General features: G+C 42.5%; 1 protein-coding gene across 11 annotated transcripts in view; it reads right to left on the reverse strand.

Annotated features, from left to right (window-relative positions):
• The window catches only part of EHMT1 (euchromatic histone lysine methyltransferase 1), a 138,831-nt gene that overhangs the window by 83,013 nt on the left and 29,914 nt on the right, over positions 1-25,904 (reverse strand). For 2 of the 11 annotated variants that reach the window (XM_035112762.2, XM_035112761.2), the window contains exon 2: positions 363-459. The exons of 4 other annotated variants lie outside the window; for them this stretch is intronic. The gene's annotated coding sequence lies outside the window, so the exon portion shown is untranslated. 5 more of the 11 variants (XM_060270630.1, XM_060270628.1, XM_060270629.1 and 2 more) reach the window with 4 other exon arrangements.

Consider the following 25,904-nt stretch of genomic DNA (forward strand, 5'->3'; position numbering starts at 1 on the left):
GACTTACTTAAGGGACCCAGGTGGCGCTGTGGTTAAACCACTGAGCCTAGGGCTTGCTGATCAGAAGGTCGGCGGTTCGAATCCCTGTGATGGGGTGAGCTCCCGTTGCTTGGTCCCAGCTCCTGCCAACCTAGCAGTTTGAAAGCATGCCAAAATGCAAGTAGATAAATAGGAACCGCTACAGCGGGAAGGTAAACGGCGTTTCCATTTGCTGCTCTGGTTTGCCAGAAGCGGCTTTGTCATGCTGGCCACATGACCTGGAAGCTATACGCCGGCTCCCTCGGCCAATAATGCGAGATGAGCGCGCAACCCCAGAGTCGGTCACGACTGGACCTAATGGTCAGGGGCCCCTTTACCTTTACCTTTAAGGGTAAACATGCTTAGGATATGTCTCGCAAACTAGGACCTTCTTGAGGGCAGGAAACAGTCCATTTCGAAAACCTCAGGCCACTAGAAGACCTACAAGAGTAACAAGAATAAAGCATTATAAAGGGAGAGAAGATGCAATGCAAACCCAACTAGGATTGTTGGCCTATAGAAATACAAATAATGAATATGAGAATATATAGCGAGATAGATAGATGATTGATTGATAGATTAGATAGATCTCTCTCTCTCTCTCTCTCTCTCTCTCTCTCTCTCTCTCTCTCTCTCTCACACACACACACACACACAGAGAGAGAGAGAGAGAGAGAGAGAGAGAGAGAGAGAGAGAGAGAGAGAGAGAGAGAGAGAGTATTCACTTTCCAGAAGTTACCATTTTGAATAAAGGTTGCCCCCTTCACCCCCAAATAATCAGAACTGCCCTTCTCCTTTCCTCTCCCTGTACCTGACTGATTCTAAATGTCAGAAGATTAGATGGAGAAAATTCAGACAGGTCTGAGGTAAAACACAACCATGGGTGCCCATCCCCATTGCCCCCAAACATGTGCTTGTGAAATGGAGTGTGCAAGGGCCTCCCCACCAAGGAGTGCAAAAATGTTCAAAACGAGACTCAGCCAGTGGAGGAAAAGGCCACAGTAAACCAGGCACCCTAGCTAAAAGGGGTGGGGGTGGGGAGGTTTTCAGCATGAGGAACAGAGAGAGAAAAGCGGTGAGGAGGAGGGAGGGGAACCAAGAGGAAGGAACTACACCCATAGGTCTATATCCACACTAAGCCCAGATAAAGTCATCAGCTAAGACTTGGTCCCTTTTGGAAAAGCATTTAAAGAAGCAAACAAAACCCAAGGAGAAAAAACAAGGCATTTTCACCACCCAGTAGGCAAGACCCCAGCAAGAGCAGCAGACCCCTTTAAAGCTCCCAGACACAGCCTACAAGGCCCTACTCCCAGAAGTCTCGTTTTAGCTCTGCCATGGGGGATGGAGCCTGGCCTTTCCCTTCAATCCCCAAAATTGCTCTGAATTAGATCATCTCCTCTCAGATCACCTCCCCCTACAGGCTGCTCTGTGAGCATGCTCCGGCTCAGCTGAGAACTGCCATTTCATAACTGCATTGTTTACAGACATACGACAACCTGCCATTTTCCCCCTTCTCTTTCTCTCTCTCTTTTTTTTTTTTGCCAGAAGCAACAGCTAGTGTTTGCAATGTGAGGAGAGCCTCTCTCTGTGTGTGTGTTCAACACCCCTGGCCCAGTTTAGAAAGGGACCTCTCTCTGAAAAAGCAAGGAAGATGCTGGTCTGAGTTGCTGGTTGGTTGGTATAATAAAGGCAGCTAAGAAACAACAGGGCGGGTTCCACATTTTCAGGTCTAAAGCCACTTGGGCTCTTAAAAGAAGAAGAAGAACAGGAGGAATACAAGAATCCAGCCCAGTAGAAAACATGCCCTGCAGGAACTGCCCTTGAAATGGGAAAGCAAGATTTCCAGGTGGCATTTTCCTTTGTGACTGAATGCCAGTCCTTACAGTGGGAGGGGGGTTCTTTTGGGGAGTATGGGGGAGCAGAAAGAGGAAGAAGGGGTTGCCTATGTGTTATTTCCCTTCAACAAACGGAGTTCCTAAATCCCAGCAAAATAGCTACTTCCATCTTCAAATGCAAGCCCACACACATGTCTGCAAGAGGCACTGGCAAACAAAAGAGGGCACCCCCCCCCCCAATGTGGATGGTGCGGAAAAGCCCTACAAGGTAGCCAAGAGCCATCTCCTCTGGGCTCAGGTAACCCACCTGCCTACCAAGTATTACCTTAAACTAAAGCCCCAAACTAAAAGGAAGGAAAGCAGAGATCCCAAAAGATGCAGTAAGTTTGATTGGGGGGGGGGTTCCCCATTTAATTCCCTCTTAGCACCACTCTGGTTCCTATTTCTGGACATTAATAATCTTGACACCAGCAGTACTGTCTGCAATAGGAGAAAGTTGAGGACGCCCCAAAGCAAGCAAATTTTCAGGGCATATATAGTTTGTGCAAATGATTTCTTTTTCTTTTTTTAAAAGCACATTCATGCAGGCATATACTGTGCAGTTAGATCAGGGGGATTTACCAGATTATCGTATGTTCTGGAGACCGTTAGGCACAGTGAATCTGCCAACCTCTTAAAGCAATTCCAACACAGCGATTAGCGGCAACCAAATCTGTACAAATGAAATTTCAAAATTGCTAGCGTGTAAATTGCTAGCCCAGGTGGCGCTGTGGGTTAAACCACTGAGCCTAGGGCTTGCTGATCAGAAGGTCGGTGGTTTGAATCCCTGTGACGGGGTGAGCTCCCGTTGCTTGATCCCAGCTCCTGCCAACCTAGCAGTTCGAAAGCACGTCAAAATGCAAGTAGATAAATAGGAACCGCTATAGCGGGAAGGTAAACGGCGTTTCCATGTGCTGCTCTGGTTTGCCAGAAGCGGCTTTGTCATGCTGGCCACATGACCTGGAAGCTATACGCCGGCTCCCTCGGCCAATAATGCGAGATGAGCGCGCAACCCCAGAGTCGGTCACGACTGGACCTAATGGTCAGGGGTCCCTTTACCTTTACCTATCACACACATACAGGGTTAAAAAAGAATAGCTTGCTAAAAAAAAAAAACACCAGGTGACTTTTAAAAAGGGAAGGAATTCTGAAACTTCCTTAACATGGCATCTTTGAAGACTCCAGGATATATCCCCCCCATGTGATTTGGGGTTGATTTCTAGAAACAGGCAAGTGCTTGTTTTATCTGCTTGTTTTCTTTCTTTCATATATTGCCTTTATTCCATCACAGAACCCAAGAGCTGTGTTCAAAGAAGCACATTAAGAAAGGGAGGGGAGTAGGCTGTACAGGAAGAGGAATAGTTCAAGGGTAGAGCATCTGCTTGGCATGCAAAGGTTCAATTCCCTGCCGTTTCCCTCTATGAAAGCCCGAAGAGCCACTGCCAGTCAGTGCTGACTATACTGAGGTAGATGGACCAATGCTATGACCCCTTATAACACTATGCTCCTAAGGACCATAGCTCACTGGCAGAACAAATAATTTGAATGTAGGAGGTCCCAGAATCAGTCACTGGCCTTTCCAGGTAGGACTGGGAAAGTTTCCCTGTTTGAAACCCTGGAGAGTGCCTACCCATGTAATTTGCTTGATGGAACCATGGTCTGACTCTGTGTAAGGTAGATTCTTGCATCCCCAGGTAGACAGTCAACACCACACCTGGCCAGCCCTTCCACAAAGACATTAAATTTGAAAGCTTGTCACACCAAAGAACCAGCTTTTGCTTTTAAAAAACCAACAGAACTGGCATCAGCAGAACACCCAAGAGGTCATGCCGGCACAAGGGCCCTTGCTGGACACAAGAAGAATGGACAGACAGTGAGTGCTTGGAGTAGAAAGGAAATTTTCCAAAGCAGCAGGTCCTAAAATCCTCATCCTCTAGGACTCCTGGAGGCTCTTGGCTTCTTAACAGAATGCACTCAAAGGGACCAGGAAGCAGGTAACATGGAGACACCTACTGTACCTGGATGGTTTAATTTACAGGGTGTGCTGTGTGCTGCACAAGACAACTATGAGGAAATGATCCACTGTAAATCTATGATCTAGACCAGTGTTTCTCAAACCCGAGTCCCCAGCTGATGTTGGGCTACAACTCCCATCATCACCCCTGACCACTGCTCCTGCTAGCTAGGGAAGGTGGATGATGTAGTCCAACAGCTGGGGACTGAGGTTTGAAAAACACTAGTCTAGACATAGAGCTGTTTGCCTTCCAACAGGTCAGGCTATTGGTCTATCTAGCCCACAATCATCTCCTTAGAGGTTGTGTTACCATTTGTGCCACCTGCCATTCTTTGGTGTTTTAAGCATGATGTTAGCTGCGATTCACCTGTCTCCCACAAGCTTCTTCAGGATTCCTCTTTGATGCACTCCCCTCAAATCAATATCCATACACTTAGAAAACGGAAGCTGCAGTGCAGCTGTGGACATTTCAGGCAGCCAGTATACTTGCGCAGGTGCCAGCTTCAGCAAGTAGGAGTTCGGCACGAGGAAATGAATAGGGTAACACGCATTGGGTGAAGACAACCTTGCCACCTCACTGACATGTGCAGCAACGTAAAGAAAAACAACTTGAAACATAGGAGGGGTGGAATAAATCTCACAGCGTTTCCAGTTGCTGATATGTACATAGCCTCACTGGATGTGGATTTCCATGGTCTCAGGCAAACAGAAATCTTTTACATCATCTGCTGCCCAATCCTTATAACTGACGATGTCAGGGACCAAACCTGGAATTTTTTGCTTACAAAACATGGGATTCCACCACTGAGTTATATCCCTTGCCCTAACACAGAGCTCTTCAACATCGGGTTCCAAATATGTTGTTGGGCTGCAACTCCCTGACCACTGAGGAAAGGCCACAGCTCAGTAGCAGAACATCCACATTTCAGGCAGAAGGAACAACGTATCTTCTGCATGGGAAAAAAAAGAATTCTCTGCAAGATCTCTTTTGTTCTCCAGTACTATTTACATCTCAGAGGACACCATTGTAAGGATAAAAAGGATAAATGAGGAAAGACAGATCAGTAATCACATTAACAGAGTTGAAGATAAATAGATAAAATGGCTGCACCAAGTTGAGGTTAACAATTCCCATGTGTGCAGTGACTCCCAATTTTGAAGTGTCCAGTTTCCTCACCCTCAAGTGATGCTTCATCAAGTGGATATGGCAGGTGACTCCCTATGGAGGGCACAGAGGCAGCAGTGTGCAGACGAACGGTTTGTGGTTTCAGTTGCCTCTACACAAACGCATAGAATATAATAAACAAGCAAGAACTTGACCTCTTAATACATAGTGGCAAATATGACCTAATAAGCATGACTGGAGCGTAGAAACTATGGGGTGCAATCTGCTTAAAAGGAATAGGTCAAAGAGGAAGGGAGAAGTAGCAGCATTATATGTAAATAATGTGTACACTTGTAGAGAGATCCACACTTGGAGTGTGGGAGGCAGGTGGGGAGTATATGGGTAAAAATTGTAGGATAGAGAAATAACAGGAGCCTTACTGTGAGTGTCTGCTATAGACTTCCAAGCCAGAATGAAGACTAACCAGTTCCAGCATAAACAGCTGCACAGAGAAAACCAGGCTGCTCAAAGCTCAGAGTCAGCTCAGGCTTGCAAGGGAGGTTAAAAATAATGCCAAAAGGTTTCTTTGGATATGTAGCTACTTTAAATTCTTTCTTTCTTTCTTTCTTTTAGTATTTTTTATTGAGCTTTGCTTTACATACATACAGAGAAAAGTTCCACCCAAAATTCAAACTAAAACTAAGAATAAACAAATACATAAAAATACATAATAACTAAGTATCTTTCCCTCCATCAATAACCCTTGATTATTATTCTGAATTATCGAACCTAAGCACTCTAGTCCTTTGTGGTGACTTCCGTCCACCACCTAAATTTAAGTTATTCTTTTCTTTCCTTAACTGCCTTTTTCAGATGTTTTTCATTTCTTGGTATTAACTTATTCAATTATAATAACTGTTTTGCCTTTTGCAAAAGTTAATCAAAGCATAGTTAAGGGTTTTATTTGAGAACAATTTTTTTCTAGGTAATTTTTATAACACTCCCATTCCTTACGGAACTTTTGGGTTGTTCGGTTCCTAATTATTTCTGTCATTTTGGCTAGCTCAATGTATTCAAATAGCTTTATTTGCCACTTATCCATCGTTGGAATCTCTTCCCCTTTCCATTTTCTGGCAATAAGCATTCTTGCTGCTGTAGTGGCATATAAAAATATCCTCCTTTTATCACTTGGGATATCTGGTGATAATAAACCCAAGAGAAATGATTCGGGCTTTTTGACAAAAAGTTTATTTGAACATTTTTTTTCAATTCTTCATAAATACTATCCCAAAAGTTTCTAATTTTCCTACATCCCCAACACAAATGTAACATTGTTCATTTGGGAGTGTAATTGGGAGTGTAACATTGTTACACCTCCAACATTTATTTGAGTTTGTTTTGTACAACTTTGCTAGTTTACTAAGTGTTAAATACTACCTGTACAACATCTTCATAATATTTTCTTTTAGTGTGTAGCATGCCCTAAATTTTAAATCTCCGATCCACAAATTTTCCCATGCATCCATCTGTATCGTATGCCCAAAGTCTTCTGCCCATTTAATCATGACTTCTTTTACCGGTACCTCTTCATATTTTACAGTGGTACCTCAGTTTACAAACACAATTGGTTCCGGAAGTCTGTACTTAACCTGAAGCGTACCTAACCGGAAGCAAACTTTCCCATTGAAAGTAAAGGAAAGTGGATTAATCCGCTCCAGACAGGTCCGTGGAGTACTTAAACTGAAAATACTCAAACCGAGGCGTTCTTAAACCGAGGTATGACTGTATTTCCCAATCAAGTAATAATCTATACATTTTGGATAACACTTTGCTTTTATTATGTATTAATTCTTTTTCTAACTTTGAATTTTCTGTTGTGAATCCATTTTTCTTATCTAATTTAAAGGTTTCATTCAAATGATGATATCGCAGCCAGTCTATCACATAATGCCTAATTTCTTTAAATTTATTTTTCAATTAATTTGCCTCCTCTTTCAATAATTCTTTATAGGTTGCCCAATTCTTTTCCATGTTCTTTTTCTTTACCAAAATGACTTCTAACGGTGAAAGCCACCAGGGAGTTTTCTGCTCCAATAGGCCTTTGTATTTATCCCATACTGTGTATAGTGCTTTCCTTATTATATGGTTTTAGAAAAAAAACCTGTGAACCTTCACCTTTCCATAACATAGATAAGCATACTATGCGAACTTGTTGTCCCAACCTTCCAAATCCAATAGTTCCATATTTTGCAAAATTAACCATTCTTTTAACCAGCATAGACATGATGCCTCATAATAGATCTTCAAATTTGGCAGGGCAAAGCCTCCTCTTTCTTTAATGTATATAACTAACTTATGTTTTATTCTGGGCTTTTTGCCCTGCCAGATGTAATTTGATAAGTGTCTCTTCCATTCTTTGAAGCATCCTGCCCTGCCTATCACTGGGATCAACTGAAATAGGTACAACATTTTGGGCAGCACGTTCATTTAATTGTGGAAATTCTCCCCCAAAATGAGAGATTCAATCTGTTGTATATTAATAATTCTATTTTCATCTCTTTCCATGTCCTAATGTAATTGTTGTTATATAAATTTATGCTTTTTGCAGTGATCAATTCCTAAACATTTTTTTTTGACAATTGATAGACCAGATGACGCCTGCAATTGTAATTTATCTTGCACCTTCATATTTTTAGCCAACAATTTAGTTTTATCTATATTCAATTTAAATACTGATACCTGGCCGAATTCATGGATTCTTTCTAATATTTTTTGGTAAGCTTTCAAATGGGTCTTCTGTTATTACTAAATCATCTGCATATGCTTTTAATTTAAAAGATTTCTTTCCTATTCTTATTCCTTTTATCTCAGAATCTTCTCTAATTATCATTGCCAATATTTCCAGGACTATAATAAATAGCAGTGGGGATAACACACAGCCTTGACTGGTTCCTTTCTTTATATTGAAGTTGTCAGATATTTTGTTGTTTATGATCAGTTTTGCTTTCTGATTTTGATAAATTACTTCTACGGTTCTGCTAAAAGTTTCTCCAAATCCCATTAACTTTATGGTTTTTTTCATAAATTTCCAAGATATATTGTCGAAAGCTTTCTCTGTTGGGCAAAATGTAGTATATGGGTCTTGGCTCTGAAAATGCTGTGTCTATGAGGCTTGTTTTCACATCAACATTATACAAGATGTGACCGAAAAGTTCAGTGAATAGTCACAGAAATCAGACAGTGAGAAATACCTGAACATACATACCTTACAGGCCTTCAAAGTAGCTTCACCCCCCCAAAAAAATACGATGCACCGTTGACAACATTTGTAGAACTATTGGAAACTTTTGGAGAAGTCTTTACGTACTGCTTTCAGTTCCCTCGTCACAGCAGCTTGGACGTGTGAAATGTTGGAAAATCTATGCCCTTTCAGTGCAGCTTTCAGTTTTAGAAAAAGAAAGAAATGCGGTGGGGCCAGATCAGGAGAATATGGAGGGTGGGACAACTCAGCAACCTCAGTAACAATTTCACGCGAAATATGCAATTCTTCCACCACCATTCATACGGACAAACACCAATCCCACATCAATAACTCACAAACTCTGTTGACATTTGCCGCCATTCTGCTCATTGACAGTCTGCCAGACCGAGAGTCATCTTCAATGGTTTGTCGCCCTTCACAGAAACACTTAAACCACTCATACACTGTCTTTCGAGTTACGGTTTCATTTCCATACACAATTGTGAGCATTTTGTGGGTTTCTGGTGCCGACTGTATGTTCAAATATTCTTCACTGTCTGATTTCTGTGACTGAACTGAACTTTCTGGTCACACCTTGTCATAACTCTCTATGCTTGCGCCTTTCACCTTGAATAGAGATATCACGTCACCTGCCCCAGAGAAGGCAAGCCCCACTGACAACCCAGCTTGCTCTTTCTCAAAACAAAGACACCAGGTCTACATCACACTGTTCTGAGCACACAACTGACACAATGAAATGTTATTTCTTTTTTAACACTTCACATCAGCCAAGTGAAAACCAAACTACTGGCCATTTCCCCGTCCCCAGTCCTCCAAGAAACTCAAACCTCCCATTATCTTCGTGTGTGTGTGTGTGTGTGTGTGTGTGTGTGTGTGTGTGTGTTTTAAAGGGTTTGAGGGCAAAACTGCCCATCCCAAGGAGAAACAATATGCTTAAGGAATAGTTTATAACTTCCTGTTAACTAACCCCTTCCCAGCCCTCCCCCGCTCCCCCAAAAATGTACATTAAATGAGGCAGAAAAACGTAAAATTGCAATCATTTACGGAATTTCAGCACAACCATTCTAAAACTGGTACTTTTTCACGGAACCATAAATACCATTCTACTGAACCGCAGCAGCAGCAACAAAACTCCAGCAGGTAATTTTACTATGATACTCTCCAGACACCCCATCCTCTCTCTTTAACCCCAAAACCCAAGTCCCAGACACCATTAAAATATCCTGCACCGATTTACACGAGGCACCATTCTGCTCTGCTATTTCACTTCTTGAGTAGGGGAACGGACAGTACAAAAATACAGTAACTAAATCCAGCCATGATCATCTTTTAAATCTTGCGTCCAATATTTCCTCCTTTTAGCAGCTGGCAGTATCCCTGCAAGAGGAAGGAATCTACTACTGATGGCACAAGGAAAGGGTTGAAGTGGCAAGATACTGTACCTGTCAACACAGCAAATGTCTTCTTATTTTGAGGAAGACTCAACCAGATCCTCATTCAGTTGCTGCTCATGTGATTAAAGCTCCCTCTACAGAGAGTGAGCATGCTCAGTGGAGAACCATTTCACCCTTCAAAGCTCCGGCCATTTCAAAGAGAAACTTGCAGGCTTCTCGGGAACTGCTGTTATTCCAGGCAGCACAGATACAAGGACACTGCCCTTCTCTCTAGATATGATATGCGGTTAACCGAGATAACCGGCACACGTTCTAGCACTATGCCAAACTTGAGGCAGATTTCACTCGCATAGAAGCAAAGTACAGTACTGTAAAAAGGTTTCATGGAGAAGCTCTTTATGCCAGTGGCCCAGCTGCAACAGGCAAAATGATGGAGGAGCTTGGAATTTAAGATTCCCAACATGAGTATAAATGCAATAAAAAAGGGTGTTTGCAAACTCCAACTTGAAGTGTATTTTAGCTGCATCAAGTTGTATGCCTGCAGTTGTTCTCAGTTTGAATTTTTTGTTTCAATCACCAACAGGTTCGAAAACATACCTTTTTTAAAAAAAAAAAGAGGGGGTGGTGGTAATGAGGACACACGAGCAGAACTCAATATAAATGTAAACAGCTGCAGAATGCTTCAGCAACTCGCACAATTCAACCAAACAAACTGGATGGAAATTCGGAATAAATACAGTTTCTGAATCGCAGGCAGGTCTCCCACCATTTTCACTGTTAAAGCTCGTATCATTGCAATCCTTCACGTCAAGTCAAAGCACTACCTACATATATACATAAAAATCCACACACCCTACCAAAGAAAAAGTTCCACCAAGGCTAAGGACTAGCACAAATGGAAAAAGAAAAGCCAACATGTATTTGCAGTGATGCTAAAGATGTAGCTTTTCTCCAAATACCAGAAAGAGGAGATGGGAGGGACAGAGCTGAGATATGGTGTGGGGCTATGATTTTTATTGTTGTTGTTATTGTTGTTATTGTTAATGGAGCAGGCGGAATCTATCAATTTTGGCGCTCTCTTGGCAATAGAAAGGTGTGCAACTATTATTTATCAAGAAGCCCTTAATAGCTTGTGACCGGTTTACCTGAGCTATTGCCTTACCACATATATGCCCAACCATATCAACCGCATCAATCTGTGGAACTGGAATGATAGTTAAGCAATCAATCCCTCTTCCCAGAGAACTTTGGGAATTGTATGTGGGGGGATTTTTTTTGGGGGGGGGGTCATCTAATAACTCTCAGCATCCTGAACAAACTACAGTCCCTAGGATTCTTTGGGAGAACCCAGTGACTGGTATGTTACCTCTTTAAATGTACAGTGCAAATGAGACCTCAGCAAGGGCAATACTGAGCTAGTAAATAATAATAATATTTATTATTTTTATAAATAATCAATCATCCTCATTTTTATAAATAATCAATCATCCTCATCAGTCACCATTACTAGGAATAAAAAAAATGTTAAAAAGAAAGAAATACCGCTGTATTGTGGGGTAATCTTTTTTAAATACAGGAGTTCCTCATTTATGTCTGAGACTCACTAATTAAATTATTCTACACTAAACTTTTTCCCCAACCCAAGCCCTTTTTAACCTCTTATTGATTCCCTGCCCATATCTTAGGCTATGTTATAGTAGCCCAATCCTAAGCAAGATGCAAGTCCCAAGCAAGTCCCAAGCAATTCAACATGTCTACCTTCCTTACTGAAAGAGTCTCATGGCACCTTAAAGACCCAACACTTTTTAATTTCGGCACCAGCTTTGGTGAACTAGAACCCACTTTGTCAGGTGCATGAATTCCCTGCATTGGGTGTTGAAAGCATGATCGATTCACAAAAGTCAAAATGCACAGCATTTGCTCCAGAGCAGCCCTGGAAAGATTAAGACGTGCTGCTAGCTCCAAGCCCTGCCATTCAGTGGCTACTGCCCTAAAGCCAAAGCTTTAATGTCCACAGTTGACAGGAGAGGGGTTTATAAACAACAACAACAACCCTCATTCAGTGGAGCACTGCAAGCTTGACTTACTACAATGATCTGTTGCAACACCCAGAAGTGAAGCTCATCACCAGTCTTTACATTCAGCTCTCGAGTTTAGCTGTGTCTTCCTGAACATGGCCCAAATGTCCTTGCGTTCATTGTTCGACGCCCAGGACAAAGGCTGTTTGTAGCAGAAGGGGAATACATGAGCAAATAGGCCACACAGGGCTGGGCTCCCTCTACAGGCCTTTGCACCACAGTGAGTCTGCCCAGAAAGGAGATCCATTTCCCTTCCAACGCTCCTTGTTGCTGAAACAGCAGCCATTTCATAGGCACAAACCATGCTCTTAAAACAAACGTCTCCAAGACACTTCAATGATCACCCCTATACACAAGGAGGTGGCAGGGTGGTGGGAGACTACTGGCATTTTAGGAAAAAAGGTTGACTAGGTTTTAACTATTCAATCTGCTTTGTGACTACAGAATTCATTCCTCCCAGAGCGAGAAAAACAACTCTTCACCTTCAAGAGGGATGAAATTAGTTTGTATGTATTGACTAAACAATAGTTAGTGTTAAGCGAGTTGGCCTTAGAAACTAGTCACTAAGATATCCCCTAGGTATCTTATTCCTGACCACTGGTCCTGTTAGCTAGGGATGATGGGAGTTGTAGTCCCAAAACATCTGGAGGGCCGAAGTTTGCCTATGCCTGCCCTAGGTTCTGTTCTGACTTTTTGAAGACAGCCTATTTTAGAAGCCTCTAGAGCAGAGCTTTCCAAACTTTTCAAGTTGATGACACACTTTTTACACATGCATCATATCACGACACAGTAATTCCATTTTACTAGTGAACCAAAGGTTAAACTAACCCCTTTCCAGCCCTGGGAGAAATGCAGGGAGCGTTCACGTGACATACCTACACACTGCTGCCAACCCATTAATATGTTGCGACACACAGTTTGGAAAGCTCTGTTCTAGGGCCTCAACACCTCCAAAATCGGTTACCCTTCAAGTAAGAATGGGGCCTAATGGAGCCTCAAATTTGCGTGACAATTTTATTAGTCTTTGAAGTGCCGCAATATTCTTTGGCTACACACACACCAAAAATTTAAAGCTCGTCTCCCCATCCCACCCACAAAAAAAAAACCTGGGAAGAGTGATTTGTTAGATTGCTGAGCAATGTAGCTCTAGTGAGGGGTAACAACAAGTTTCCAGGATTCTTTGGGGCCGTGTGATTTAAATATACGGTGTGTATGCAACCTAAGTTGCTTTTGCTGCAACCAAAGAAACAGGGCAACCTCCCTGGAAGTTGCAACTGTCAAGGCAAAGTTTCAGTTCAAGAAAAGCAATTACAGCTTCTTTTCATAATGTGTTCTGCAAGCGGCCCTATAGGTATCAAGCTCCTTTAGAATCAGAAAAGTGGTGTATTAAATTCTTCTTCTTCTTTTCCTTTCTCTTTCATCCTTTCAAGATCTCCCATTTTCAGAAAGAAAGGAAAGAACAAGAACATTCCTTTCCAAAAAAAGACACATTCTTCCTTAAGGGCTTTTGGTTAATTACATCATAATAATACGTAATTTTCAGGGATTCTTTCCCGGCAGGTATAAAAGGGGAAAGCTCCCATATGCAGCCTTCTGCACACATCCTGCACAAACCACTCAGTTCCCTCTTGACCTTATCTCTTCCAATACCTGGTGTCACTTTTGAAGTCTTAGCTGAAATTATAATGCAGCACAACATACATAAAGAGGTTGCAACAAACAAAGGACTCCCAAGGGGAGAAAAAAATCATTTTTCCTGCATCTTTTATTTTTCCCATTAAAAGCTACTCAGCCCACGCCACAGAAACCTCATTTTCCTCTGTATACTCTTGGGGGGGGGGGGAGATCACCATCCCTGCAAAAAAAACCCACCGAGTGCCATTGTTTACTACCATTGAAATAACTCTCAGGAGGTGATTGGTATTCTAATCTAAGCCTACAAGGCTCCACAAACGGTTTTGTTTTGAGAGGTAAGTGTTGTAGCTGCCTTAAACCCTAGAGAGGTGGGGTCTCCTGACTGAAACCCTAGAGACCCAGTGCCAGTAATTGTGGACAATACTGAGCCACTGTAGATGGGCCAGTGGTCTGAGTCAGTTTAAGACCGCTTTCCTGTGTTCCTATTTTCAGCATCTGAGAACCAAATTTCTGCCCCATTTTAAGGTCACCCATTTTTACAGGTCAAAGCTCGGCATGACCTGCATTTGCTTAATTCTTCAATCCACAAGAAATGTAAATGTTGGGAGGGGAAAGGAAGATGGGGAAGTTATCAGGGTCACTGCTAAGAAAACCTATGTCCTATTCATTTCAGCAGTTTTAAGCAATGCTTCTGCTCTGTACACACCATGCATTTAAAAGTACATTGAAAGCACATGGCTTCTTCGAAAGAATATTGGGAACTGTTGTTGTTTACCCCTGCCACAGAGCTACAATTCCCAGCATCCTTAACAAACTACAGTTCACGGGATTCTTTGGGAAGAAGTAACATGCTTTAAATGAATGGTGTGCACACAATACAATGGATTGCACTCTTAAAACATACATAATAAATATCTTGTTCTGATCTGACAAAATGCAAGTTGAGAATCATCAACTCAATGAAACCTAATCAGGTCAATATATAACTGCTATACTATATCTGAAAAACAACAAACGATAGGCAAGGCTCAACGTGCAAAACCTGTGTGCTTCAGCAAACAACAACACATTAAATACAGTACTTTATAATGGTCATCTCTTGTCTTCATTAAGCGCCCATTGCATGTACCGTAGTAGCAGCAGAAGCAGATGCATAAACCAGAAATTGCTTGAGTGAAAAGGAAGGAATATCTGAATCTCTCTCACACACAAACAAACACACACACACACTTCATAACTTCCAAGAATGTGCTTCAAGAGAATACTGCTTTAAATCAATGGGACTGCATTCAGCCAAGGGAATTTGTTTCTCTACTACCTAAGGAGGAGGAGACAGATGGAAATGATCAGAGGTGTTGTACAGTGAAATAAAGGCATAGCCATGTTGGGTGTGATCTTAACTCTGACAGTGAAAGAGGCAGACAAAATGGCTTCCTCCATGCTGCTTCTTACAGAAACACTGCAGATAACAGGAGCGGCAGGTCTGCTTCCAATTCTCTTGGGCTCTAAGGTGTCTACCCCGCCCCACCTCACTTCCCTTCCTATCTCAACCACCTGAATTTTGTACACTCTTGTGCTCTTTGCCCAAAATGCTTATTTTTTTGGTTCTGTCCTAGCAATCCCCCCCCAAAAAAAACTTCTCAATTGTCTGCTGACACTTGTAATGCCTGCAGTTGGCTTGAGTGGCGTTGATTCTGTTAGTCAACCGCACAGTGCATTCTGCCAGGCAAAAGGTGAGGCCTCTACCCCAAATAATGAGCAGAAAAACACCCATGGGTGGGGACTGCAACTCACCCTTGCAATTTCCAAAAATAAAAAGTAATGAAGTAATTGCAAGGAGGTAGTGTGAACCAGTGAAAGTCTAGTTCACTTTCTTTTTTCATGCAAAAGCAATAGCAAAAATGGTTTCATAAGATTTTAACATCGAGCATCTTGTGAAGTCCTCTCTCCGTGAAGGCAAATGTACAGGAAAACGTGGGCGGAAACTATTTTGAAGGCAAAGTAATAAAAAGACGATGACCTGAGTAAAGAATAGATCTTTGTACACAAGCAAAGTCTTGCCTCCTGCATTGACTTCAGATCTAGTTTCTGTTCACAGACCCTCATGCTTAGCCTTATTTTCACAGCTCAAAATACATTTATGAATGACTGTGCCATTTCCTGACTTACAACAACTATCAGTGTAAGGGAGTGTCACCTCATACATAGCTAGAGACTTTAAATCTATATCACTGCCCCACATAGATTAATTCAGGTAACTCTACTGATTAGCCTATCATGAAAGGCTAACCACACAAGGCAGTTGTGTCATGCTGGCTGGGGCTGATGACAGCTGTTGTCCAAAAACACCTGCAGGGCACCACAATGGTGAAGGATGATCTGAGCCCCAGGGATGGCCTCTGCCAACTTTTCCAGACAGCTCTTGCGACTCTCTTTTACCACTTATATAAGAGAGAGTAAATTAGGTCAATTGTGTCCCAAACTCTGCCCAGCCAAGTCTGCAAAACTGCTCTTCCATTCCAGATTCAGCTGGTGAACCTTTTGCCTGTGAAAATTGCAGTAGCTCTGCCAGAAACAGGCTTTATTTCTAGACAAACCTCTTTGAACCATGACGTATGACTTAGGTTAGGTAGGCGCTGTCTAGAAACTGAAATATTTTCATGTCTTGTCCTTTTCAAATCCCCTGCTGCGCTTGCATTTGCGAATGCATGGCAAATTGGCAAGCTTTGCTGATCTATACACAAGCAACATTTCCAAGCAGCAGGCGCAATCTTGGGAATCAAACACAAAACAGCAAATAAACCACTAACCCCAGTTAAGGCCCTTTTTTCAGTGCAGAGGGTTTTTGTTTTGTTTTTTCACTGCCTGGAGAGTCGATTGCTTGGGGAAGCCACACAGGACCTGTGTCAATCTTTGCTAATCCAGAACCCTACGCCAAAATAAAAATAATCCAAAAGAACAACTGTGGAGCAACAAGCCTAGAGTTACGGACCTCTCTTTTTAGGATACCACTTCCCTTGCCAGTTTGGTGCAACAGCAGAAACCCAGCCATGACACAAACCACCTTTTGGCAAAGCCTTGGAGTGACAAAGCTGTTCTTTCCCCTTGAACTGACATGCCAATCAGAGCAAAACAATGCATCAACTCAAGGCCACATGCACCACACACAATTGTACCATCTCATGTCTCTGCAATGCTAGAAAGGCTCTTTTTGTTCACCTGCCTGCTTTGCTTTGCCATGGTATAATGTGATTGACCACATCATGAAAAGCAAAACAAATGCCAAAATAAATAAATAAGTCGGTAAGTCGTATAAATCGTCTGCAGAAGAAAAAGAACATTACTGCGATGGCATTCCGTAGCTTCCCGACAGTCTGCAGATTTTGGTGTGAAACTTAAAATTGCTTTCGTGCCTTTTGACCACGAAGGCTTCCCATGTGAGATGGGGAGGCCCAGCTCAGAAAGACACCATAAGGCAACTCTGCCAGTTCCTTCCCTCTCCTAGTTTACCAGCCCACGCTCCAAAACACTGGAAAAGCAGGTCCTTGCTCTGTCCTGGTTTGAACAGGCCAGCAAAACTACATATATTTGTGTTCCAAGTCCTCCTCACACACATATATCAGCAGGAAGCAGTCTGAAGCCATCTCGTGTCAACTGTTCGGCTGTGCTGCTTTCAAAACCTATTCCAGCTTCTTCAAAAGAAGCAATTAGAGCCCCATAGTCAGCTGAAGCCCCCTTGGCAAGAGAATGAAGCTGCCAGATAACCCCTACCTCTGGTTCTGTCTGGAGAAAGCTGCGAAATCTCCTTCCAGGCCTCTAATTCCTTCGTTCACAATTCCATCTCCCTCTATGGGTGCAGTTTCCACAACAGAGCATGCTCAGTAGAAGCTGATCTTCAGCCATTTCAGAGCTTTAATGAAACGTAAGCAGAAGGAAGTGCCATTAAGCTTAGAAAGATTCAGGGATTCAGCCAACCTCGCCTTGTTACATCCACAGCCCCTATCAAGGTGAGTTGTTCAGGCATATAAAAACGCAGGATTCAGCTCCCCCACTTGTGACAGGCAGTAGGCAACAAAAAGCATTCATGCATCTCCAGCAGAATGAGTGCAAGAACTTGTGTTCTAATGCACACCCATTAGAAGAAAATGTTTGAAACCCTAGGCCACAATTTTCATCAGATGCCATTAAAAAACGTTCCAACTGATACAAACATTTCAAGATGCAAATAGTGAGAGAGGTTCCCGTGTTGACCCTAAACATAGAACCTTTCACACACTGCCTAGAAACCCATCCCAAGCCAATTCATGTTCATATTTAGAGGGGGACACACGTACAATGTACAGAAGCACAAAAAGAACCACTAAAGATCCAGCCTATGATTTGTTAATTGAGCTATTGCTAGCAACCGTCTTTATAACAGAGGAGGGGATTCCACAATACAATTACTTCTTCATTTCTAATTTGTATTCCACATGCCTTCTCAGAATGCCAAAAAGCAAATCAAGGAACTGGAGGGTCAAAGGATAATGCACATGCACACGCACACACGCATAACAATTCCCACAGTAAAATGCTAGACATCTTTCCAGCTTACATGAGTAGCTGTTTAGAATCAATGGCGCTACTCACGTGAGCAAAGGAGGAAACCACAGAATTAAGAATCAAAGCGTTTTACTGTGATCAACTCTCTAAAATGCAACTTGGCACCCTCCTCCATTTGCCTCTTCCAAGTTCTACTGGGCAATCAGAAATATCCATCCAATACTGTACTTGTTTATGTTCTGCTCCTTTCTGTCTACTACTAGTTCCTCCTATTAGGTAACAAAACATTTCAGGTGCTGGTGGGGAAGATCATCAGTATGCAATGCAAAGACACACTAGGGCAGGCTTCCTCAACCTCAGCCCTCCAGATGTTTTGAGACTACAATTCCCATCACCCCTGGCCACTGGTCCTTCTAGCTATGGATCTTGGGAGTTGTAGGCCAAAAACATCTGGAGGGCCGAGGCTGAGGAAGCCTGCACTAGGGGATACAGGCAACTCCCGTTTGTACAGCGGTTGCATTCAGCGGGGTGCACATAAACCCCATCCCACCCCCTTCCAGGGCCAAAAACAGTGTGCATTGGTTGTGATGCGCATGCCAAATGCATGCAGGCATCAAGTTAGTTACAGTATGAGTATATTTCTGTACTCAATCTAAATCATGGGTAGGCAAACTAAGGCCCGGGGGCCGGATGTGGCCCAATCGCCTTCTAAATCCGGCCCGCAGATGGTCCAGGAATCAGCATGTTTTTACATGGGTAGAATGTGTGCTTTTATTTAAAATGAATTTCTGGGTTATTTGTGGGGCATAGGAATTTGTTGTTCTTCTTCTTCTTCTTCTTTTCAAAATATAGTCCATCGCCCCATAAGGTCTGAGGGACAGTGGACTGTTCCACGGCTGAAAAATTAAAATTGAAGCATGTGTTAAGACTGGGCTGAGCACCTTGGGCATTGCTTCCTCATCCTTTCAAGCCAGGGCAACCATTGCTCAATTTTCATTTCGTTTTCTAAAGGCGAAACTAACCAAAAGAGCAAAATTCAGTCCTGGCCAGAGGCAGCTACTTTGCATGCCCCAACTGACCCCAAGTATCTGACACTAAAGCTGGCTCCTCTTTCTGAGAGCCGTTCACTTCACAGCACATTCCTGATCAGAGGAAAACGTCAAGGCCAAGGCTGTAAACCTTTACCAGGCATCTTCAGATCTGGTACTTTGTCAAGCGCTCTTGGAAAGGCACAGCACATCTGGAAGGGCAACCATAACGGTATTTTAAAATGTGCACTTTGTGGGGGCCTCTTATTCCTCCAAAAGAGCCTTGTTTATCCTGTTCACAATGCAAAGGCCTTGAGGCAGTCATATAGGTCTTATGAAGCCACCTCTCCTGGGAAGGTTTACTTCCAAATTCAGGATTTGGGGATATGCTTTCTCTTGGGCAAAATACATAGTCTGCCAGCCTAAATCTTCCCACATGATAGAGTGATGGTCACTGAACTGGGCGACTTTAAGGGAGGGCTAGAAAAATTCATGGAGGACAAGTCTACCAGCGGCTACTAGACAAGATGGCTATTGTTCTGCCTCTGCCGTCAGAAGCAATATGCCACTAAGTGCCAGGTGCTGGAAATAGCAATTGGGGTCAGAGCTGTTACACTCGGGTCCTGCTTGTGGGCCACTGTGACATGAGGGCTTGATGGGCCTTTGGTCTAATCCAGCAGAGCCCCTCTTATGTTAAACCTCATAGGTCCTGCTGACAAGGACCACCACGAAACTTTTCCAACCCTAAAATATCATATTAAATATATTTGGATGCCATAAGACACTGCATCTAGCTCAAGCATTTCCGGCTTGTTTCCTTGGAAACCAGGAAGGGGGGGGGCTCTTGCAAATCTTGCAAGCAGGGCTTCTTTTTTCATTATGGTTACATAATGAAAATAAGTCTTCAACTCTTGTCAGTATGACAATTTAGATTAAAGCAGCAAGCCAGCTGATTAGAACTACCTCTTTCTGAAGATAATAATAATAATAATAATAATAATAATAATAATAATAATAATAAGTTATTATTTATACCCTGCCCATCTGGCCGGGTCCCCACCACCACCACTCTGGGCAGCTTCCAACACACATTAAAATACATTAAAATATCACAGATTAAAAACTTCCCTAAACAGGGCTGCCTTTAGGTATTTTCTAAATGTCAGGGAGTTGTTTATCTCTCTGACCTCTAATGGGAGGGTGTTCCACAGGGCGGGTGCCACTACCGAGAAGGCCCTCTGCCTGGTTCCCTGTAGCTTTGCTTCTCGCAGTGAGGGAACCGGCAAAAGGCCCTCGGCACTGGACCTCAGTGTCCGGGCAGAACGATGGGGGTGGAGACGCTCCTTCAGGTATACTGGACCGAGGCCGTTTAGGGCTTTAAAGGTCAGCACCAACACGTTGAATTGTGCTCGGAAACATACTGGCAGATGTGTGCCCAAAAGCATTTTCTTCTGTAGTATTTGGGGATGAGGGGGGGAAGCATGCAAGTCAAGATTCTGTTGCTTGTAACAGAGCAGGAACTCTGCTTCCAGTGGATGAACAATTTAAGTAGAAAACCATGTAAAGGCCTTTTAACATCAAAGGTTACACATTAGCACACCGTTTCTTGAAAAACAGATTTGCCTGAACTGCAGAGTGAAGAAAGGATGCATCAAGAGCAAAAAAGAGCATTTTTTCCGGTTTCCCAGGTGGGTTTTGCTAAAAGGTCAGGTTCCAGAGTTTAAGGCTGCCTCTGCAGGAACTTGATAATCTCAAGAGTCGACTACTGCAATGTGCTCTTTGTGGGGCTACCCCTGGGCCTGGTTTGGAGACTCCAGCTGCAGCAAAACTGTGGACAACGACAGGCTGCCATCAGCACATAACTTGAGTGCTCAAGTTTGCATTGGTTGCCCCTACACTGCCGGGTCAGGTTGAAGATCTTAATAATATTTTGCAAACTCCTTAACAATAATAACTGCTCCTCTACTGGTGCCCTTTCCCTGCTCAGGAAGTTATTCCACAATATACTGCTTCTGAACATGGAGGCCCCATTTAGGTATCATGGCCAATGCCATTTGTCTAATTTCACTTTAAAGCCATCTGAGGCAGTCACCACCATCACACTCTGGGGCAGCAAATTGCATAAATTATTTTTGCATTGCACAGAAGCACAGTACATGTTTTGGTCTGTTCTGAACATCCAGCCACCCTCCCCTCTTCAGCAACCACCCCCACTACAAGTGCCAGCCCTATAAAAAGGAAAACATCCTATCTCTATTCACTTTCTTCCTGCCATATATAATTTTATTAAATCTTTAAAAAAAAGTTTGAAAAAAGCTAAAAAGCCCCAAATACTTCAGCCTTTCCTCATTGGGAAGCTGTCCAATCCCTTTAATGGCAAAACCAAAGGACCTAAACAATATATATATATGTGTGTGTGTGTGTGTGTGTGTGTGTGTGTGTGTGTGTGTGTGTGTCCCTTCTTACAATTATCAGCACCTGGTGTTCAAAGGCATGCTCCCTCTGACCCTGGAGATAGCTGGCTAGTAGCCACAGATGGTCTTATCATCCAATAATTTGTCTAAATTGGAAGTCACTACATCTTGCCATTAAGTCCAGAGTGCAACAATCCTCCCTCCATTTGCGATACACAGCAGTTGTTACTCAAGAGGCGTTCTGTGAAAGGAGAACATAGCCATTGTGTCCACAGCGATTGGTAGCCTTCTCCTCCGTGAATTGTCTAATCCTCTCTTAAGAGCCATTCATGTTAATGGCCATCTTCCTGTCTTGTGGAAGTCAGTTCCATAGTTTAACTAGGCACTGAGCGAAGAACTCATTTCCTTTTGTCTTTTTGGAAACTTCTAATATTCAGAATTAGTAGATGAGCTCGGATTCTCGTATTATAAAAGGAGGTGAAAAGCACCTCTTTGTCCACTTTCTCCACAGCGTACATTATTTTATAAACATCCCTTTCTCACATTTTTTTCTAAGTTAAACCATGCAAAACATTGTGCTTTCATGGGGGAATTTCTCCAGCAACCTCTCTGCACCTTTTCCAGATCTGCAATATTATTTTTTGAGATGGAGTCATCAGAAATGCACACAGCATTCAAAGTGTGGTCACAGCATTGATTGCTATAAAGGCACTATGTTATTAGCAGTTTTATTTTCCATTCCTTTCACAATGATCCTTAGCATGCAATTTGCCTTTTTATAGCCTTTGGGGTCAGTGTCTTCATTTAACTATCCACAATCCCGAGGTAGAAAAAAGTTTTCCTGGTTAGTCACCGACATTCAGAACTCCTTAGTGCTCCTTTTTGCCCATCCATCCAATTTGAAGAGAGCCCTTTGGAGATTCCACACAATTGCCTTTTGTTTTAACCACCTGCAAACAGTGTTCAAAATTAGCCAGACAGCAGGTGTATTTTGCACCTGACTATCAACCACTTGTGATCAAGTGAAGGAGCCTGGGCGCCAGGATGGCACCTGACATCTCAACCATCTTGCTGGCTGGTGCATAGCAGCGTTTTTTTGCTGCCCACCACCCACTTCCACCACCCTTCTGAGTGATCTCCCCTCCCCATCCCCACCCCTCCCCACCCCTTCTCTACATAAGTGCCTGGGGACTTCTATTTCACTGTATCTGAAGAAGTGTGCATGCACACGAAAGCTCATACCAAAATAAAAAGTTAGTTGGTCTTTAAGGTGCTACTGAAGGAATTTTTTTATGTTCTTTAGCCAGTTTTTAATCCATAAGAGGGCTGGTCCTCTTCTCCCATGAGAGCGGTCTTTACTCATGAGCCTCTGGTGAGAGGCTTTGTGAATAGTTCAAAAGTCCCAATACATTATGTCTACCAGATCACACCTCATCCATATGCCTATTAGCACTCACAAAATAGTGAGTTTTGGTACTTTTCTTCAATTTACCTTTGCAGAAGCCATGCTGATTCTTCTTCAGCAAGGCTTGTTCTTCTATACACTTATTTTTTAAAAAATGTGCTTTCTACCATTTCAAGCTAACAAGCATATAAATTTCTCTGATTTCTTTCTAAAAATTACATTGGCTACTTTCCAGTCCTCTTTTGGATAATATGTGTGTTTTTGTTCAAAGTTAAAGCCAAATGATGCACTTCTTCAGCTATTGTGCAACCTTCATTGCAAGGTCCCCCGGAGTTCAGTTATATAAATTCAACAACAACAACATGCTGCTGCTACAACAACAACAACAACAACAACAACAACAACAACAACAACAACAACAACATGCTAGTTAGCTTTCCACAAAAGCAGAACCAGCCCTTCATGAGACTGCTGTGTATTCAGTTGATTTGTTCAATATCAGCCTACAGGCTTTTTATCCATTTATTCTGCTGTCTTCAGAAGATGATTAGATTTAGCTAGCAGGTAAAGGCGGCTCACACACACCCCACAAGTGCAGATATTCATTTAAATAAGCAAAGAGTTTAACCAAAAGGTATACTAATAATCAAAATAACTTAGTTCCTACAGTTGGCAACACAGAACAGACAAATATGGAAGTGAAGAATCATACAGAGTTGGAACACAGCTGTAGCATGTTCACTGAAGTTCCACACGCCATACTGACCCAGAGAATACCAAGGTGCAGGTATTGGTTTATAAAGCCCTATAAACTTAGAACCAGAAAGACTGTCTCACCCTTTATAGACCCAGTCAATCCCTGTGCTCTGAAGGCTGCAGGTACCATCTTATAAGGAGGTCAATTCCAGGTGATATAGGAATTAGACCTTTAGTGTGGCAGCACCTGCTCTTATACTAAATAATAGGTGTTATCTCTGTTATCGTTTCAGCATCTGCTGGAAAACCTTCCTCTTCCAACCAGCCTAATGAGCAGAGTTCTTTTATCCCCATCTGGTTCTGCTCTGGAACTATTATTTTTTATTACTGTTGTGTGTGTTTTTAATGTGGAACTGTTTTAAATTGTTTTTACACTCTTCTTGTTTTGTGGCTGAACTATTTGATTTGAAGAAGCCAGAATGCTGAACTCCTTCAAAGGCCTGCATAATAGTTCTGAGCCTACGTGCCATTCACCCAAAGAAGCTGCTTTAAAGTGGGGGCAGGCAGATGTCAGGCTTGTGGGGTCTACTTTCGTTTTTTAAAACTGGAAACTCAAGATCCACCAAGTGAAGAAAGCTGCAAAAGGCATAGGCCTACTTAGAACTAAATCCTTCTGAAGCCAGGACTTTGTTTTTGAATTGAGCCAGCATTTCTCCCCCACACAAATCCACTCCTGGTTATCCCCCCACTCCATTTTCTTCACTTCAGTAATATAATGTGGGGTCGGTGTCATTTTTGTTTATTCATTTTATTTAAAAGCATTTCTAAAACATTTAGTGTTTTTCAAAAAAAAAACCAACACCAATATCTAAACAGGTGTGCACTACAAGCAATGTAAAAGCAACACCCATTAAAACAAAAATGCAGCCTAAAACCAATGCAACAGTTTAAAAAGATATAAAAGCAAATGAAACAGAGTTCGGGGGATTCATACACACAAACTGGGTCCTGATTTAAGAGTCAGATCTTTGCAAGACATCTGAAGCAACTGGTGGTCACTGCTTCATGTGTGAAGGAGAGAAGGACATTCCACAGTACAGGGACAAAAGCAGACAGTGCCCTTTTGGGGGTCAACAACCTACTGTATTACATTCTGCAGGGTGAGGTTGCACAAGTAGAATACCTCCCAGATCGTTTTGTTATTGCCTTCACTGTATCAGGATTCTGGCATCTTTGCCAATCTACTTCAAATCACCGGAAATCTATCATTATGCCAAGATCCAATACTCTACCAAGAATGACCAACATGCTCCTTTTCTTGCTTCTGATGACTGTCAACAAATAGCACCAATAAGGTCACTCTTATGACCTTGGGTGGGGCTTATTGCACCTTTAAGCTATGTATGAAACACAGAGGTGACTCATACTTTTGATCAAATTGAGCATTACAAAACCTTATTGCAAAGTGCCCAGAGAATCAAGCTAATCAATGGAACCCCAAAAACCTTTTAAAAGTTGCATGCATTTCTGCAATGAATTTCTCGCGGTGGGCGCAAACTAAAATATGATATACACTTGTGCTGCCTTGCAGAGAGATCCTTGTGAAACAGGTTGACTAAGGAGCATGAGCAAAAATGCAACCATGCAGCAGGCCTTTCTGTCAAAGGAAAGTAGTGTGAGATTTTCTCAACTTGAGATAAAAATAAGGAAGCCTCAACTTGAGTGCAAAAAGCTGACAACTTTACTAGCTCACATAATTACAGTGGGAAAAGATTCTGACATCCCCTTGGACACTGGTATAAAACCAAGGAGGAGAAAAAATTACAGGTCAATAAACCTTGTGCTCAACCTTTTTTCTATTTTTATCCCTTTGAAAGGTTGATTTAACAGGCAAAACTAAAAGGGGGCAAAGTTTTGGTACTTTTCTTCAATGCTCAAGAAAACAAAGAACTGTGAAGTTCGTCAAATCATGGAAGTTATCTAATTATACCCATCCCACTCCAAACTAGTTTGCATTCCATATTTGGTAATGCGAAACTGATCAAAAGTGTGTGTTATTGAAACTATTCTATATGAAGTACCATGCACAGATGGCTCTTTAGAAATAATAAATAACAACACAAATCTTATTCATGTGCATAATTCGCATGCACTAATCTGTAAAGAAAAAGACCTTTGGCTAAATCCCCCAAAGCATAGTGATTCACTTACATTTGTAGCATATCTGCAGCCTATTAATGCCGTTTCCTTTCTACTGATCTGACAAAAATGCAGAAAAGAGTCAGTCTCCCAATGAGGACTACAAACAGGGCCGTCTTAAGCCCATCCAGCGCCCCCCTCCAGAGCCTCTCCAAGGGCCCGGGAGTGCCAAGCGGACCGCGGCAGCAGCGGGAGGCCACCTCCGAGGACTCCGCGCTGCACCTCCTTCTCGTTTCCCCA

The sequence above is a fragment of the Zootoca vivipara genome, chromosome Z, assembly GCF_963506605.1.
Source record: "Zootoca vivipara chromosome Z, rZooViv1.1, whole genome shotgun sequence".
Lineage (NCBI taxonomy): Eukaryota > Metazoa > Chordata > Lepidosauria > Squamata > Lacertidae > Zootoca > Zootoca vivipara.